At 48.6% G+C, this 15,367-nt stretch overlaps 1 long non-coding RNA gene across 1 annotated transcript; it reads left to right on the top strand.

The window, feature by feature from the left end:
• The first annotated feature begins 1,206 nt into the window (after nt 1-1,206).
• LOC145789888 (uncharacterized) lies at nt 1,207-2,030 on the top strand. The gene is made up of 3 exons (XR_014328353.1): nt 1,207-1,528; nt 1,656-1,817; nt 1,911-2,030. It is a non-coding gene; the product is annotated as an uncharacterized LOC145789888 (long non-coding RNA).
• Nucleotides 2,031-15,367: the final 13,337 nt, after the last annotated feature.

Genomic DNA, 15,367 nt, shown 5'->3' with positions numbered 1-15,367 from the left:
CTGAAAGTTGAACACGCAGCCCAAAATTCAAATTCTCTGAACACGCAGCCCAGGTAGATAGTGAACACGCAGCCCACAAATTAACTGAAAGTTGAACACGCAGCCCAAAATTCAAATTCTCTGAACACGCAGCCCAGGTAGATAGTGAACACACAGCCTACAAATTAACTGAAAGTTGAACACGCAGCCCAAAATTCAAATTCTCTGAACACGCAGCCCAGATAGATAGTGAACACGCAGCCCACAATTAAACTGAAAGTTGAACACGCAGCCCAAAATTCAAAATTCTCTAAACACGCAGCCCAGATAGATAGTGAACACGCAGCCCACAATTAAACTGAAAGTTGAACACGCAGCCCAAAATTCAAAATTCTCTGAACACGCAGCCCAGATAGATAGTGAACACGCAGCCCACAATTAAACTGAAAGTTGAACACGCAGCCCAAAATTCAAAATTTTCTGAACACGCAGCCCAGGTAGATAGTGAACACGCAGCCCACAAATTAACTGAAAGTTGAACACGCAGCCCACAAATTAACTGAAAGTTGAACACGCAGCCCAAAATTCAAATTCTCTGAACACGCAGCCCAGATAGATAGTGAACACGCAGCCCACAAATTAACTGAAAGTTGAACACGCAGCCCAAAATTCAAATTCTCTGAACACGCAGCCCAGATAGATAGTGAACACGCAGCCCACAAATTAACTGAAAGTTGAACACGCAGCCCAATTCATTTCATCGGCACACAGCCCATTTCATTTCATCGGCACACAGCCCATTTCATTTCTTTGGCACACAGCCCATTTCATTATCATTGGCATACAGCCCATTTCATCTTATTATTGACACATATATTCATTCTGAATGCAGGGTGGTTCCCGCAGTGTGCGAGGATATGGTTCCATCATGGCGCGGGATTGGTATGCTGAGCTCCCGGAGGGCGTCAGAGACTTAGTAGACTTGGCGGGGTTTGGCCCCTTCTGTGTCGGGTTGTCACGCTGTCCTGCCAGGAGGACCTTGATGGCAGCTCTGGTAGAGAGATGGTGGGACACCACCAATTCCTTTCATTTCTCTGCTACCGGGGACATGACTATGACCCCTTTTGATTTCGCTGTATTGACCGGCTTAGACGTCGGAGGTTGGCCCATCCCTTACGACGAGGATATGGGTGAGTGGGAGGCCGCCTGGATGTATTTGCTGGGGGCTCGCCCACCTGTTGATAGGGTTTCAGGGAGAGTCAGATACACTTGGTTCTCCTCCCATTTCCGGCGGGCGGAGATGGTGCCCGAGACTCCCGAGGAGACGGAGCAGTACGCCCGTGGTTTCCTGATGTTCCTCTTCGGGACTACCCTGTTCGCCGACAGAGGGAACACCATTGGGCTATACCTGCTGAGCGCTCTAGTCGACCTATCACAGGTCCAGAGATATGATTGGGGTGGCGCCGGCTTGGCTACCCTTTATTTTTACATGAGCGCGACCTCCCGCGGGCGGGGCGATTTGCTTGGCGGCTACTGGAGAGCTTGGGAGGTACTTTCTGTCCCCTTGATTTACATTTCTGCTCTTCATTACTTGTACATTGCACATACAGCGCACTTTTACAGTCTGCATTTTGCTCTCAGCATTTCGTACTTACATTCTGCACTGCTTTTCTCAGCTATGGGCTTATGTATACTTCCCATCGTTAGCCCCAGAGCTGGAGGTGGTGGGGATTCCCGTGACCCCATATTCATTGATATTTGAGGGCCCGCACCGGGCGAGGCCTCGAGAGACCCTGGTTCGCCTGCGACAGTACTTCGACACTGTGCGACACTCAGAGGTACTTCAGAACTTTCAGTTCTTTTCATTTTCATCTTTGACTTGCTCTGTATATTCTCGTTTTCTGATTGGTTTATACATTTATCATCCGCAGATTACTTGGCAGCCTTGGGCACCCCTGGGTGATGATCTCCTACTTCAGTATACCGGAGCGTCAGGCATCTCCCGGTATAGGGTCCTGCTCGAAGGGCCAGTCGGCAGAGTCTGGTTCCTGGGGGAGCGCTTTCTGCGCCAGGTACGGGGGTATCTTTCTCAAGATGTTCCCGCAGTACCTCCAGCTAGTATGCGGACCGCTGACGGGCTCTCTTACTCAGAGGTAGTCGGCGCCATGCTGGGCAGCGATGCTTTGCTATATGTTGCGGAGGGGGACTACGCCACCTATCGTCACATATATTTGATGCCTCCATTGACAGAAGCTCATATTCCGATGATGAGACCTGCCGGTATGTCATCCTCGGATCAGGCTCGGGCTCGAGCTACAGGCATCCCTTCTTCTAGCCGGGCTGGCACATCTAGAGGTGGGAGTAGACCGTTTCCTCCGACTCCGTCGATTCATCCTCATCTGGGATGGCCAGATATGCCTACTGAGTTGATGGCATGGCAGTATGGGGCTAGCTCTCCGACTCCGATCCCACTAGAGCCTCCGATGCCCAGTGATCGATACGCCATTGATCCGGACTCACCGCCGGTATGCTCCACTTTTTTCATTTATCATTCAGATGTTTAGACATTCTTTTGTTCACTGATGATTATGAGCTCATTTTTGCAGCCATCGCGAGGGTACATGGAGGAAGTGGTTGGGCTGGTGGCCACGCTCGAGGGCATGGTCCTACGCAGGGAGGCACAGTTGTCTGTCGCGGGCATTCAGGTACCCTTCAGTTTTCTGGCATTTATCATACTTCTGATGACATGCTGATTTCTACTGCATCGATAGACTACTTGTGTAGAGCACATCTGCCACATACCCCACTTGTACACTGTATTTACATGCACCCACTTCATGTAGCCTTTGCTTATATCTGTATCCTGATGTACATATTTGGACTGATGTATTTGAATTGAACTTTTTGTTTTCAGATGCCTTCTTGGTCCGGTCAGCCGCAGACTAGGCCATCCGGGCCTCATTGGGGAGTTGGGCCATCTGAGCCTTTTCAGGGGGCGGGGTCATCTCGGCCTTCCCGAGGAGCCGGGCCATCTAGGCCTTATCGAGGAGCTCGAGGGGGGCCTGTCCGCAGACGCAGGGCTCATGTTGTGGAGGTGGAGCCTGATGAGGAGGAGGAGGAGGAGGAGGCTACCGACCGTCAGTTCGAGACATCTGTTGAGGAGGGAGGCTCCGGTTTTGGCTCGGGGAATAGATGCGAGGCTGAGGAGGACCCTGAGGATGACAGCTCCGACTCAGATGATGGTGTGGAGGTCGTCCCGCAAAAGAGGACGAGGCGTGCTTCTCGTTCCCGCTCCCGAGGATTTTGATGTTGCTATTTCCTGCTTTATTTTTCTTTTACTAGTAGTTTGTAGCACTTTGCACATTGTTAGGCAGTTTTATTTTTGTAAAACTTGTACCTTTATTTGTTGTAAAGCATGATGAAATGAAATAGCTTTTGAAAAGGTGTTTGTATTTTGAACTTTTAGCATCATATCGCATCAATTTGTTTCGCATAAGAATGAATTTGAGTGGTAATGCGTATTGTGTAATCACCAAGTCAGGTAGTGAACCGACGCAACAAACTAAACAACTCAACTTACTAAGATATAACAAAATCTTTAGCAAGTTTACCACTCGATAAGCAAAAAGCAATAACACAAATAAACAAGACTTTAACAAAAATTGCTTAAACAGAGAGCAATGACTCAAATACAAAACACGTCCGCTCGACGAACAACTCGATAAGCAAAATGCAACAACTCGATAAGCAAAACTCAACAACAACAAAGTGTACTTCTGAGGATCTGGGCATCGGAACGCGTCTGAAATGAAGGCCTTCGACTCTCCCGTTGCACGGAAATGCTTGGAGTTCTCCTTCGAAGAGTAAAACAGGGCCGAGGAGACACACTGCAGCATTGCCAGCCATCCCTGGGAGCTGGCCGGCCATTTTTGCAAAAAGTGAATGGCTGGCCAGCCATTTCTGCAGAAAGTAAATAGCTGGCCAGCCAGAAAAAGTAGCTGGCCGGCCATTCAGTCCTGCAGCCACCAGATTTTTGACACGTGTCCCTGTGAATAGTGTTTTTTCTTCTATAAAAGCCTCAACTTCGGGAACATTCATTTCATCTTAGTTTTAGACAAAGATGGAGGCGTTTCTCGCAGAAAATATCGTATCTTGGATCTCTTCTCTAGATGGCTCGGAAAAACTGAATTTCCGGGGTTTCGGCTTGAATGCACTATTCACGCTGAGCCGTACTCCGTTACATCTCCCTTTTCTCCATGCCGCGGCAAGGTTCTGGAATCCAGTGACGCATGTTTTTAGCTTTGGCGGCCAAGAGATGTGTCCCACTTTCGAAGATTTTCAGGTTTTGATGGAGTCCGCGTGCTCTGAAATGATCTTGCCTCAGTTCCGTTTTGGTCACGCCCAGGCTTTAGGGCGGATGTGTGGGCTCACAGCGCACGACGCTCGATCTCTGATTTGCAGTGGGGAACTGGACATCCTCGGCTTGATCCATCGTTTTTCGGACGCTGGTGACCGCAGCAACCATTATTGGCAGGGTTTCCGGCAACACGCCCTCTGCTTATGCATGTTGTCTCACTTTCTGCTTTCCTCGGGCTTCGGCGGGGCTAGCATTCGCCTGATTGAAGTCGCCCAAGGTTTGAGAGAAGGAAAGAGCTGTATTGCCATGACCTTGGCCGAGACACTGATGGGCTTAGATTCTGTCTATCGCCGGGAGGCGACTAGGTTCGCTGGGAGTCCACTACTACTGCAGGTAATGTTTCCCACCCAACCTCGCATATATATTTGCTCACATCACTCGACCCTCAGGCTCGACTTTTCTCTCAAAACCCTTGTCTTACTTTTCTCTCATCATACATCTCTCTATTCTTTATTCTCTTATTTTCCATCCCTCCCCTAGGTATGGTTAGTGGATAAGTTGCAGGTTGTGGACTCTTGCCCGGCTTATTCAGCTCGAGGCTACTTCTTTCGGCAGCGCCTAGTCAATGCTCTTGACGAAAGGTGGTGGTTCGATTGGATGTGCAATTTGTCCGCAGACGGTATTGCTTGGCGTTGCCCTTGGCTCAACCTCCCGGCAATGAGCTATAGTATGTCCCGGCTGATTGGGATCCAACTGATTGGTCTGACCCACTGCGTATTCTATTTTCCTTTCCGGTTCCTGCGTCAGTTTGGTCATGATCAGACTTGTCCACCGGAGGGGATTGAGTATCCAGCCGCTTTCCCGGTCCGGGGTGCACAACTTGCCCGATATGCCACGGCATGGAGGACTAGAGAGCTTCTGGCCCCTGCTTCAACTTTCAGTTGCACTTTGTCAGATGAATGCGTGGATTGGCTCAATGAGGAGGCACAAGTTGGGCCCAGCTTGGCATCAGATGCTCCGTCCAGCTCTGGAAGGGGACACAGAGATACTTGATTCAACTATGCCCCAAATTTATTGCTTATTTAGCATTTTCAAGTTTTCTTTATGACTGTACTAAAATAAGCAACCTCGATTGTAATGCAAGAGCAGGAGAACTCTATTTTGAAATCAATGAAATTGAAAGTTGTGGTACTGAAAATTTTCCACTTTTGGTCCAAAAATGGTCTAAGTCGTAAAAAGATTGATTTGAACAAAGTCAACTTTTATTAAAACTTTTCAAAATTATTTTCGATGTGGATCAGAACTGGACACGCCGAAAATCTGTCACTGAAATGCACAACCCCAGATCTCTGCAACTGGAAAGTTGCCCCTAGTCTGAAGAACAATGCGGCACTTCACAGCAACGGAAAGTTGCCCCTAGTCTGAGTAACTTTGCATCGTCGCGGCAACGGAAAGTTGCCCCTAGTCTGAACAGCACTGTACCGGAGATCACGGTAAATGCTGATGGATAAAGATGACTGAGATGATCGAAATGGACAAAGTTGATCGGGGAAAAGTTTATGACTGAACTTCAAGACGAAGCTGCCTACGTATCCCAAAGATGGGAATCAAGCCTTACGTAGTTCAGGCTGAGGTTCACTCGAGTATTTTCACTCTCCTTTTGCGCTCTAACTTTTGCCAAGGCCGCCCTTTGCGGGTTTTCAACCTTGCGAGCTCAGTTTTTATATTTTCTAATTTTTTTGTGCTCTGAATTTTGCCTAGGTCGCCCTTTCAGGTTTTCGGCCTAGCGAGCCTCTCAAGGATAGTATTTCTTCAACTTGTCCATATTGATCGGTTGTGAGAACTCCAAGCCATCTAGATCCGTCAGAACCACAGCTCCACCTGACCAGATAGCTTTGATGATGTAAGGACCAGTCCAATTAGGTCTGAACTTGCCCCTTGGGTCATGGATGGGAGCTCGGTTGTCTTTGAGCACCAAATCTCCTTCTTTCAGATTCCTAGACTTAACCTTCTTGTTGAAAGCCCGGGCAATTCTGCGTTGATAGCCTTGGATGTGGTACAGTGCTTTCAGTCTTCTTTCATCAAAGAGCATGAGTTCTTCGAATCTGCTTTGCTGCCAATCTGCTTCGGCTATCTGGCATTCAGCCAATACTCGTAATGATGGGACCTCAATCTCAATGGGTAGAACAGCCTCCATTCCATAGACCAATGAATATGGAGTTGCTCCAGTAGAAGTTCTGATTGAAGTCCTGTAGCCCCACAGAGCAAATGGCAGCTTGTCTGGCCAATCTCGATAGGTTTCCACCATCTTCTGTAGTATATGCTTAATATTCTTGTTGGCGGCCTCAACCGCTCCGTTGGTCTGTGGCCTGTATGTAGATGACTTATGAAAAGCCACATTGTATTTCTCCAACAAGTCTATCACTTCTTTCTTGAAGTGGGAACCATTGTCTGAAATTATTTCGTTTGGCACCCCGTAGCGACAGATGATGTTGTTCCTGATGAACTTTGTGACATGCGACGCCTTCAACACTGCGTATGATTGGGCCTCGACCCACTTTGTAAAATAATCTATCGCTACTAGGATAAACTCATGCCCGTTTGACCCCTTCGGGGTAACAGCTCCGATCACATCAATTCCCCAGACTGAAAAAGGCCACGGCGAAGTCATGTTGTACAGCTTTGACGGCGGGATGTTCATGCGATTTGCATGAATTTGACATTTGTGGCATCGCCGAACAAAACCAATGCAATCTTCCTCCATGGTTGACCAGTAGTAGCCCTGTCTGAGGATCTTTCTGGCCAACATTACTCCATTCATGTGTGCACCGCACTCCCCCCCATGGATGGCTTCCATCAGGCGTTTTGACTCTTCAGCTTCTACACAGAGCTTATGCATTCCCAGATGACCCCTTTTGTACAAATTTCCCCCGCAGATAACGAATTGAGCAGCCGTTCTTCTGATAGCCCTCTTATCTTTGGCATTTGCCCCTAGTGGATATGTCTCCTTTTCCAAGAAGTTCAAGATGTCGTAGTACCAGGGGTTGCCATCTTGAACCTCATCTATGGCGGAAATCGACTCGTATGCCGGCACGAACTTCTGATCAATTATGACTGGACGCATCCGGACTCCGGACGGGATGTCTATCATAGAAGATAGAGTTGCTAGTGAATCCGCAAACCTGTTGTTCTCTCTTACGAGGTGGGTGAAATTTAGCTTCTCAAACCGAGGAATTAACAAATCCAAGGTTTGGTGGTAGATTATCATCCTTTCCTCTTTGACCTTCCAATCTCCTTTTGCTTGAGACACAACAAGGTTCGAGTCCCCAATGACGTCCACTCGTCTTGCCCCTAGTTCCAGGGCTGCTTCCAGGCCAGCAATACATGCCTCATACTCTGCTTCATTGTTAGAAACTTTGAATCGGAGCTTGAATGCTAAAGGGATACGGGAATCATCAGGCGCTATTAGCAACACCCCTATCCCATACCCATACTGGTTTGATGCTCCGTCAAAGTACATTGTCCAAGTTTCATCTTCGACTTGCAGAATGGCTTCATCTGGGAATAGATACTCAACCGCTTCATCCCCCTCAACCGGGTGGTCGGCAAGGAACTCCGCTACCGCTCTGCCTTTTACTGACTTGCGCGTTACATACTTCAAATCAAATTCGGAGAGCAACAGCAGCCAACGAGCCAGCCTACCCGTAAGTGCTGGTTTCTCGAAAAGATATTTAATGGGATCCAAACGCGAAACCAACATTACTGAGTGGGCTAACAGGTAGTGCCGCAGCTTCCTGGTTGCCCATACCAAGGCCAGACAAGCCTTCTCCAGCGGTGTATAGCGGGTCTCGTAATCCAGCATCTTTTTGCTCAGATAGTATATGGCCCTTTCCACTTTGTCTTCTGACTCCTGCGCGAGCATGCAGCCCATGGTGGTCTCAGTTACCGAAAGGTACAGTATCAACGGTCTCCCCGGCTCTGGCGGTGACAACACGAGTGGGTTCTGTAGGTACTCTTTGATCTGCTCAAAAGCTGCTTGACATCGGCCGTCCCATTGGAATTTCTTTCCTTTCTTCAGGAGACCAAAAAGTGGTTCACAAGTCAAGGTTAATTTAGAAATAAACCGTCTTATGAATTGCACTTTACCCAGAAAGCCTCGCACCTCCTTTTCAGTCCTTGGTGGTGGCATTTCTAAGATGGCCTTGATTTTGGAAGGGTCGACCTCGATGCCCCTTTGTGTGATCAGAAACCCTAGCATCTTCCCCGCTGTAACACCAAACGTGCATTTCTGGGGATTCAGTCGCAACCGAAACTCTTTGATCCTCTGAAAGAATTTTTGTAAGGCGGTGTAGTGGCCCTCTCTATCTTTGGACTTGACAATCATGTCGTCCACGTACACTTCGACCTCCTTATGGATCATATCATACAATATTGTAGTTGCTGCCCGTTGATACGTAGCTCCAGCATTTTTCAACCCGAATGGCATCACTCGATAACAATATGTACCCCACGGGGTAGTGAACGCAGTCTTCTCCCGGTCTTCGGGTGCCATCACTATCTGATTATAGCCTGAGAAACCATCCATAAACGAAAGCAAGGCGTGTCCTGCCGTGAAATCTACCAATTCGTCGATGTGCGGCAAGGGGAAGTCGTCCTTCGGACTGGCCTTGTTCAAATCTCTGAAGTCTACACAAACCCGAATTCTGCCGTCCTTCTTTGGCACCGGGACTATGTTGGCCAACCAAGTTGGATATTCAGATACCAGCAGGAACCCTGCGTCAATTTGTTTGGTGACCTCTTCCTTAATCTTGAGGGCCCAGTCCGGGCGAATCCTTCTGAGTTTCTGTTTGACAGGGCGGGCCTCTGGATCAAGAGGGATCCGGTGCTGTACAATCTCAGGATCGATCCCAGGCATGTCTTCATAGGACCACGCGAAAACATCTTTGAAATCTTTTAATAAAGCGACTAAGCGCTCGCGCTCCTCTGAAGACAACGTGGACCCGATCTGGACCAGCCGCGGGTCCTTCTCAGTACCAACATTCACAGTAGTGATTTCATCCATTAAGGGTTTAACAAATCTCTCCTGCTCTTGATCGATTAATCGTTGCAAAACTGGAGGAATTTCTTCCTCGCTGTTTTCAAAATTTTGAAAATCTTGATTTAAGCAATAAATCAAAGGCACAGAAAAATACTCGGAAACCACATCCACATCATTCTCATTAAATACTTCCAAGCCGTCAGATTCCTCTGTTACAACAGACTCAAAAGAAAATGAAAAAGACGACCTAGACAGGACTGTGGTATCCGGGTTATCACCCCCAGGAATACCGGACTCAGACTCAGTCGAGCTGGAATCTGATTCCGACGCAGAAGATTCGGTAGAATCAGATTCCGGCTCACTACCTGACCCGGAACTGCTAGATAAAAAGCCTTCTTCATACTGCCAGATGAGAGAAGGTGCGATAGATGCATCCAAGATCGGTGCTGGAAAGCCCGCAGCTATTTCATCTCCAATCACAGAAACCGAAGAGTTATCCCCCAAGCACTCTTGGTCGATCGGAGGATCTGATAGTAGACTCGCCAGTGCTACCCCCATTTCCAGCTCTGTACTCTCGGGATCCACTGCTTCACATTGCTCAATCTCAGTTGGTGGGTCTGTCTGCGCTTCGGCAACGTCATCCCCAGATAATTGTTTGTTGAAGAAGATTTCAAAACCAGGCACGCGCTCCCCCTTTGCGTTTAGCCATGGCTCCGGGAAGCCGCAGAATGGAAAATCTTCCCCCTCCCGGACGAAACGTCCGTTTAGGGTACCCCAGATGGGCCTGTGCATTAAATCAAATGGCTTCCCAACCTTCTTTGCTCTGGCCCTTCCGGCCATTTCTTTCCCTTTCCTTACCCAATCCTCCTTGGTGGGCAGATAACCCAGTCCAAAGGCGTGGGGGTTGTGTGGCACTTCGGCCAACACTGAACGCCCTTCCGGCCGCTTCTCCCTAATCCCATCCCAGGGGTATGTTTTAGCTTGTTCATGAGGTATATGGATTGTGCACTAACATACATGCCCTCATTCGCAGCCATGACATTCTGCACCACTTGAGCCTCGGCCAAAGTGAACCCCGACAAAAACACATCCTCTGTGCCGTGCTCGATCTCCAAGACGGGTGTAGACACCTCCGGCGGCGGATGGATCGATGAATTTCCAAAAACGATTGCTACCCCTTTCCCGTGGGGGTACTTTAGCATCTGATGTAGAGTGGAAGAGACTGCTTTGACCTGGTGCAACCACGGTCGCCCCAAAAGTAGGTTAAAGGTTGCGGGAACGTCCAAGATATGAAATTCAATACTATGTTGTCCTGGACCAACCTTGGTTTGAATTTTAACAGTCCCCATCACCTCTCTGCTGGTATTATCGTATGCTCTGATCACTTGGGTGGTTGGGACGAAATCTACGGGCTTCAACCCGATTGCATATGCCGTTCTGGTCGGGCAGACATTAATCGCAGACCCGGTATCAACAAGTACCACCGGTATCCACTTATCTCTACATTCCACAGAAATATAGAGCGGTTTGTTATGGTTTGTGCCCTCAGGCGGTAGCTCCTTGTCTGAAAAAGTTAATGCCGGGGAGCCTCCTCCCGGAAAAACCAGCCCGACCAGCTGTTCAGGCGTGGTGTCTATGGAGAGTTTGGACTTGTCCATGGCAGATAGGACAGCTTCTCTGTGTACTCGTGATGCCATTAGCAGTCCCCAGATGGAGATGTCTGCTTGTATTTTCTTTAATTGTTTCAACACAGCCTCGTCTTCGATCTGCTTCTCCTTCTGTCTCTCCGCTTCTCTGTCTTTCCCAGATGCCTCGGGTTGGTCTATTTGTGGGGGCTTGAAGTACCGCCCACTTCTTGTCATGTGGTCCACTTCATCTAGATACCAAGTATCATTCGGCTGGTTATTCCCCCAGTCTTCATCGGTGTGGGCAAGACACAAATCGTCATCTTCCCACCACATTCCACTGGCAGTCAACAGACACCTGTCTGGCTCCGGTCCACTCGCACTCTCAGTGCTCTCTGTCCATATGCTCGCAGCATTGCTTGTCTTTGTGCACACAGCACTTTCGGTCCCCTCAGGGCCTTTTGCTTTTCTGGCTCTCTCGGTTTCCTCAAACTTTCCTTGTTCCAACTGCGTCAGTACAGCTGTTTGTTCAATAGTTCCCACATCCGTAATGCCCATGTCCTGAGCGGAATTCTTAACACCGGCGCTCTCCGGCGGTACAACTTGATTTTCGGCCGTTCCGGCCACAACTGATATTTCTGCCCCTGCCGGGCTCTGTTTTGGTTGAGCTTCCCCCACTGCATTCGGTTGATCTTCGAGCCATCCCGGGGCCTCCTCTGATCCCTCATAATCATTCCAGTTAATGGACGCATCCTCCAGCTCCTGATCATCGAGAAATTGCAAGTTAGCAAAGTCCTCTTCTACGGTTGTCGGCTCATCTGTCCATAGCCCAGATCCATCCCCCCGGATCATGCATAGTTCTCCTGTCTCTGGCAATTCTACACTTAGCCCAATTCGGCTCGTTGATAGGATGTACTTGCTTGGATCATAGGCTCCCTCAGCAAAACTCTGCCCAGTCCCAGATTCAACAGACTCAGTCTCTCCCAAAATCTGCCCTGCCCTGCCTTGCCTTCGACGGTCACCACCATCGGTTCTGGTTGGGTTTTGGAGGTGTCCACCATGCACAAGAAGTCAGTGCAATCAGGGAGGAGCACCTCCGGCTTGGGTAGGTGGGTGGGGGTAATGTAGATGCTAGGATCGTAAGATGCGACCCCAGTCTGGATAAAGTTAATTCTTTTGGGAGGAGGAGCTTGGTTATGTGATGGGAGAGGGTTGGTCGTAACATTGGGTTGGTCGGGAGGTGTGATCACCTGTTTGTCAATAAGATCTTGGATCTCATGACGCAGTCTGTAACAATGGTCGGTGTCATGACCGTGTTGTTGGTGGTATGCACAGTATTTTGACGGGTCATATGAGGGGGGAAGTGGATTTGGTAATGGCTTTGGTTCTAGGGGTTTTAAATGATTCTTTCTGATCAGTATTCCTAGAACTTTGGTCAGAGGCATATATAGTGGAGTAAAGGTTCTTTGGCCTCGTGGTTGGAACCGGCTGTTGGCTTGTGTGTTGCTTCCGGACGCGCCGGAGAATGGTGTGGCAGTCATAGGTCTTGGAGGGGGAGGGGGAGTGGTGGCGACCATACCAACTTCCGAGGCTCTCGTATTTGCAGCGCCGCTCGGGCCTGCATTGTTATTGCGATTGAAGGTCCTCCTCGGTTGTTCTCTGTCCTGGTCAAACAGTCCTTGCCTCATAGCATCTTCTATTTGCACCCCCATATCATGTAAATCTGCGAAAGTAGGGAAGGGGACCACAATCATTCTTTGCATTAACTTCGGGTGGAGATTGCACACAATCATCCGAATTTGATCTCTGTCAGTGGGCCTTAAAGTCATCGTCGACGCCTTTGCCCTCCATCGGATCACAAAGTCCGAGAAAGATTCCTTGGGCTCTTGCCTCGTCGTTTCAAGATCGCGGGTTGTGATCTCGATCTGAGTGTTGTATGAATATTGTGTGACAAAGGCCTCAGCCATCTCGTCCCAATTCTTCTTCACCTCATCCGATAATCTTGCGTACCAATGGGAGGCCACACCCGACAGGGTTCGGCCGAATAGTGAGAGCTTCTGTTGTCGTGTTAGGCCCATTGGCCGCAAGACATCCGCAAACAGTCGGATATGGACCATGGGGTCACCAGTCCCGTCAAAACGGTCTATTTGTGGCATTTTGAACCTATCGGGGAGTGTCACGGCCTCCTCGGTATATCCATCTCCGATATCCGGCATAGCCTTAGCCCCTTGGGATTTCTTAAAGAGTTTCTCCAATTTGTTCAATTTCAGAGCCGTATGATCAACCTCGACCTCGGATGGAGAGTCCGGGTGATTGGATGTATGAACCTTGGACAGTTGTAGTGGAATCGGGGGCGGTGCTGGCCCCGTTGGAAGACTCGTGTCCTCTTGTAAATTTTGGACAGTCGGTACAGTATTTTGGGTGTTCGGAGGAACGTCCTGAATAGCAGGAGCCTTCTCGGGTAATGGGACCCCCGCCGGAGGAGGGATTTGTTGTGAAGCAGACGCTGTGTTCTGTTGTTGCAATCTGGTAATCAACTCAGCCTGTTGGGCCATGACTGTGGCCTGCTGTTTGGAGAATTCCGCTTGACGGGCGGCATCATCGTGCATCTGTTTCATGCTCTCCTGCATCTGGCGCATTAGAGCCTCTATCCCCGATGTATTCTGTTGCTCCATCTGCCTAACTGGTATGTCTATTTCTGCAGCAGTAATTGAGACCTCAGTCCTATAGTCCTCTGATGGAGTAACCCACTGCCCTGACAACCTCTGTTCTGACACACTGCGCCTTTTCGGCTTCCTTCTGATAACAGGGGGTAGAGAATAGAACACTGGCTGTCCGTCTATTAGATCCTCAGATCAGTGGAGTCGACGACCTCGTGTCCAAGGTGCTTGGGGAATGCCTGTTGGGTCGGAAGCAATCGTGCTAAAACTGACCTAGCAAAAGATAAATAAAGCGAAAAGGAAATAAATAAACAGATAAACGGGCAGCATAATAGCTTAACGTAATATGCAAGACACACAGTCGGGCATAACAACACATAGTCAATAAGCTGAAATATACACTGTCCTTAAACACTGATTATCATCCCTGTATCACTGTTCCCTAAAACAGAATCTGATATCCGCAGATAAATAATCCTCAAATACTGGCTGATGCCCGCAGGCTTGATACCCGTAATACAAAACTGATGCCCGCAGGCCTGATGTTGACAATACTGAACTGATGCCCGTAGGCCTGATACTGTCAATACTGGACCATAGCCCGCAGGCTTGATATTCAAACTCATATACTGATCGGATGCCCGCAGGCCTGATACTGCCAATACTTGAACTGAAACCCGCAGGCCTGATGCCCACACTCATATACTGATACATGCATTCCTGTAGAGACGCACTCTAAAGCACATAACAGATAAGCGAGAGCCAAAACACCCCTATATTGGGGTAAGGTTTCCCTGTCCTATTTTGTCAGGAGCTAGGGTTTCACTATGCACACAGCGGTTTCAAACAACCTATAAACGGGTAAGCAACCTGTCCTAATTTGGAATAGTCACTATGGATCCGAATATGCACTAGGCCGAATGGTCAAAGAGGGTGCCCCGGTAAAACCGGGGTTTGTGTTCCCATACTGGCAGAGCCCACAACCGGTCAGCTTTATGGTCATGCCTTGACAAGACAAGCCTCCGGCAAACCGTTCAGGAATAGCAGATGGCAAACACGGTGTCCTAGGCGCACCAATGCAAATGCAATGCAAAGAAACACACAAATGTAGTCAAAAACAGATATCATGAGTTCGAGTCAAGTTCTCTAAATCCCGAGCAGAGTCGCCAGAAACTGTAGACGTCCTCCGAACGCCCCGGGAGGGTTTAGCTCCCGTTCTGTTCATTTGGGGTCACTACAGCTCGGACTCTTAAATGTCACGGTTCCTAATCTGAACCAAAGAGTCCAAATCCGGCAAATCGTTTTTGAGAAACTGATTTTTGAAAAAAGTAGTGCCAAACATGGACTGCTTTGCCAGATACAGAGTCGCCACCTAAATATTTTATTTTGGGAAATTTAGGAAACCCTGACTCGGTGCCAAAAGGCCACGTGTCCGTCATCACCAAAGTTGCCTCGGCTCGGGAACTTGGGTACGATTGGGGAAGGTCACTTCGTGAGCACCCCCGCTCGCCCGGTCATAGACCGGCCTCTACTAAGCATGATATCAATTCTTGAAAACATTGTGAGTTCTTATCCGGTTTATTAGCCTAGATTACTATGTGATGCGCACAGCATATAAATATAGACTGGATCGCCCGAATTGGAACAAAACATTTCATGTTTGTTTTTGAAAGTGGTTTGCTACCCGCAGGTAAGTTTAAAACATTTG

The sequence above is a fragment of the Camellia sinensis genome, chromosome 4, assembly GCF_055761805.1.
Source record: "Camellia sinensis isolate YWXY chromosome 4, ASM5576180v1, whole genome shotgun sequence".
In the NCBI taxonomy this organism is placed as follows: Eukaryota; Viridiplantae; Streptophyta; class Magnoliopsida; order Ericales; family Theaceae; genus Camellia; species Camellia sinensis.
Note: the sequence above shows the minus strand (reverse complement) of the source record. Positions and strands in the feature narration are given on the sequence as shown.